Source organism: Bombus fervidus, chromosome 4 (assembly GCF_041682495.2).
Source record: "Bombus fervidus isolate BK054 chromosome 4, iyBomFerv1, whole genome shotgun sequence".
Classification (NCBI taxonomy): domain Eukaryota; kingdom Metazoa; phylum Arthropoda; class Insecta; order Hymenoptera; family Apidae; genus Bombus; species Bombus fervidus.
In genome coordinates this window covers 16826312-16830517 of record NC_091520.1, presented here as the reverse complement: position 1 = coordinate 16830517, position 4206 = coordinate 16826312, and the positions used below count along the sequence as shown (strand labels likewise).

The 4206-nt window shown below is 43.5% G+C and overlaps 1 protein-coding gene across 3 annotated transcripts in view; it reads left to right on the top strand.

Annotated features, from left to right (window-relative positions):
* Positions 1–4206, top strand: part of LOC139986449 (G-protein coupled receptor moody) — a 28933-nt gene that overhangs the window by 11696 nt on the left and 13031 nt on the right. The window lies entirely within an intron of this gene.

Genomic DNA, 4206 nt, shown 5'->3' with positions numbered 1-4206 from the left:
TCTCGCGTCCACTCGACGCACTTCAACGTCACTTGAAAATTCCACTCGACTTTCGTACTTTCGCATTTTTCTTAACAGCAATACTCAACGACCAGATAAAGTTCGTGGGAACCGCGTACGAATTCCGTCTCTGACTCACCGCATTAGTTCCTTTCACGAGTCATTCGTCATTGTAACAGGACATCCGTAGAACGAGGAAAACCTTCGATCGCCCTCGACAGATTAGCAGTTGCCAGTGCACGTAATGCGAAACAAAGTCTATGAAACTGAACGTAAAATTCACCAAACGACGATAAAATACGATATTTCTGACTGTATGTAACGTTTGTCAAGTCGAGTCAAGTTTACTTCTTACTAAATAGCTGGAGACAGTTCAAGATCGAACGCACTGTTTCTTTTCCGTTTTTTCAATTTTTCAATTTTTCCACGTTCGAGTAGTCGACGATGTATGGAATTAATTCGAGAAAAATTTAATTAAAATTCGCGACTTTCGACAACGTACGACACTGTCTGTATGGATCGCGATGCACGAACGGAAACCGATCGTCACGACGGAAGAAAGACGATGGCGTGGAGCGACGTGCGATCGGCCTGTTCGTCACCGTCACCGCGGATGGACTGCTTACCGCGCTAGATACGGGCCCAAAGCGAGTCAACAGAGGGGGAACGGACTTAGGCGACTCGAACGACAACGAGCGTAAATGCAAGCTGCTTGTTGACATGTATACGACTACGAGCGAACCGACGAAGCTCGGAGATGCTTTTAGGAAACGTTTATCACGCGTTTTGTGGTAATTGTTCAACGACAATTTCGTTTCTCGTTCGAACAAGTACGCACAGTGGCTGGCGAATAATATATATATATATAATTCTTTTTATTTAATTTCAGCTTCGCAGCTCACAGGAAATGGACTTGGTTTTACGATATTTTCTCAAACTGACGCGCGTTCGTATCTTTCTCACATTTGGCTTTGTAAACGCAGAGTTCGTAAAACCGAAGCCTGTTCTTGGCTCGCGAAAGTATTCCGACGTTCGCAGCAAAATTTTATAAACGTGTTAACAGGCGTACGATCGCGGTAATTGAAAATATTTGTTCGCGTCGATTATCAAAATTATGCTTACGCACACGCAACTACTACTACTATACTATACTACATAGAATCACGTTGCTAGATCGTCAGAGGAATGACAAAGTTGCTTAAAACCAGCGCCTGTTCCTCGCTCGCGGAAGTATCCGTGCACAACGTTTTCCAAACCTAACGCGCGCGTCAACAGGTACGCGATTACGATGACTCAAGGTATCCGTGGAGACGCGTCACCATCAAAGTCATCGTCGTTCAGGGGCGACGCTGGTTTTCTCACTGCGGCGATGACTCACATTTTGAGGATCAGCGATATTCTTTACGGTGGCTGTCGATCAACGTAGACGACGAGTTTCCATGAAACCCGCATCCGGGTACCAGGAACCAACGAGATTACGTTAATTTGTGAGCGACGCGAGCGTAAGATAAATCACACGTACGAACGTCCATTGGCGTTGATTAAGATTTTCGCGTGCGCGTCTCTGCGTATCGATTCTTCGAATTTGTTAGAGTTTACGGCGTATGTACGGTATCGTGTACGGAGTAAAGTTAAAGCGATTTAGGTCGACGTTTTTATAGAAAGGGGGCCGAACAACGAGCGGTCCCTTGATAATAAATCGTCAAACGCTTGGTTTTTATTAGAGCCGGGGGTGTAACCGTAAGCTTAATCTGGGGCAATATGAAACGCTGCCGGTGAGTGGCAAACCGTCGACGCTTTAGCTTTAGCGACGATAGCGCGTCAAACGATCTCATCGATTCGAATCATAGTTTTCCGCGGATCTCGCGTTCCAAGAAATTTCGCCGTTTAACGCGAAAGCGCCGCTTTCTAATTTCTGGAACGATTGCTTGTTTCTTCGTGCGTGTGCGATGACTCACGAAAATATTTGATTACTTATGAAATCACGGATGACATTTTCTTCTTCTTCGCGAACGCGTTGAACGAACAAACTATCGCGCGACTATATCGATATAGAAACGTATTAAAAAGTTGGCAGTCGTTTATCGCGAAGTGTACGATATCAGCCGTGTCCGCGACTTTGTTTTACCCGAGAACAACGTTTAATATAGTCGATAACGATCGTTTATGGCTGCCTTTAAATCTCGATTAATTCTAAACTACAGACGACGAGTAGATAAGCTAGAAGCTTTTTCATTCGTTTTATTTATACAAAATATATCACGGTTATTGGTCATTTCGACAAATATATACAAATGGTCACTGCGAGTTACCTTGTACACTTATTTGTACATCTATCGAGTAGCTACGTAATTAAATAAGCGATCTTCCTCGTCCACCGAATATCACGATAACTTAAACTCCTTAAGTTAAACAACGTTTCATCCATTTTTACGTATAGTTCCCCTAGACTCTCGTACACGGATTCACTGATAATCTATCAGTCACTCATTTTCCTCTAAAACAGGAACGTTAGCCGGAAACCTGACCAAAAGTCTGCCGTCGTTACGAATTGTATGGAGGAAAATCGGATGAAAATTCAACGACTCTCGATTTCTAAGATAACGAACAGACAGACGTAGAAAGGAAAGAATCGATTGGAAAATCGTAGGAAACAGCGGCTGTGTGCGACCATCGACGGAAGATCTTGAGGAATCAGCGTAACGCGATAAAACGTAACGGCGAAGACCTAAGCGCGAAGCATCGGTTTAGAGACGATTTAAATCATCCCCTCGTCAAATCGTCTCGACGAAAAGCATCCGTTTTAATTAATTATATTTACCCGGTGTACGATCGAGCGAGCGAACGGGTAAATGGCGTTTCCTTCTTGCGAAGGAGGAGGCAGACGAAAGAAAAAAAGAGGAGAACGGTGATTCCACTTCCGATTTATCAGGGGCGCGGTAGATGCTCTTCCGTTGTGCACGCTCGTACCCAGCTGCTTTCTCCCCCTTTGTACGGCTCGATCGTACGGCAGCCTGCCTGGTTAGCAAATGTAATTATTTTTAAAAAGGATGTAGGGACCGTGGTGTTTTCATGCGGACGGAACGCGTGCTTCGAACGAAAGCGTAGGTGCTTTAAGAGTAAGCATCGAGGATGAGTCGATGCGCCACGTTTCTATAAATCATTCGGCAAGCGTAATCGCGGTGTACACCTACATCCAGCAGCTTTCTTACGGACAACGATCGCGTGATTTGTAATGTCGCGCGCACCGGAAGTCATCGTGCAATACGACGGCATTTACGTGGAATTTTAAAACGCTGCCAGACATCTTCGTCGCTGTCGGTTTTGTAGAAAGTTCGCGTTTCCGACGTTTGCCTGGAACAGTGAATTTTTAACGTCTTTCAATTGTCTTTCTCCTTCGCTTCTCTTCTTCCTCCTTTCTTTTTTTTTTTATTTTTGTTTTTAGGAAATTTGCGCGGAAAAAGAAACACAGGAAACGTAGAGGCGTAACACGGTGTTTGATATTACGTAATGTCGTGTATCGTGGTATACGAACGTCGAAAGATTTTTCGAAAGTCTAGGGAACGCGTACGATACGTAAAAATGGATGAGACGTTGTTTAACTCGAGGAGTTTAAGTTATCGTGATATTCGGTGGACGAGAAAGATCGCTATTTAGGTTCCAGTTATTTAATTATGCGCGTAAAAATATAAAACCGCGCGCACGGTCTAAAAATAACGTTTCGTACGAAAGTGAAAGAGACTTTTGCTCGAATCGACGGATTACTTTGCAGCAGCGTGATTGCTGTTGCCGAGGCTCGTCGTGTATTCTATTAAGCATCCACGCCTCCACAACGTGGCACGTTAAACGTCGTTCGTTAAACCACGACTTCACTGATTTCACCGTTCGCGTCTTGCCGCCCTCGGATTTGTTAACAGGTCCAGATTGAAAGAGATCGTCGTAATTCGCGAAGAAACCTCCTTAATTTGCCATTGTACCGATCGAAGGTCTATCGTTCTCCTTGCAAAAGTAAACGAGTCTTCTTAAAATAAATATAAAATTAGAAAATGATCGACCGAATAAAAAAAAAAAAGAAAAAAGAAAGAAGAAGATCTCTGTGATTTCTGAAAACGTAGATGAATTACGAGAAACAAATATATCGACCATAAACGTAGGTAGAACAAATATACGTATTATCGAGATAGTAGGGAAAATAAACTTAACGAT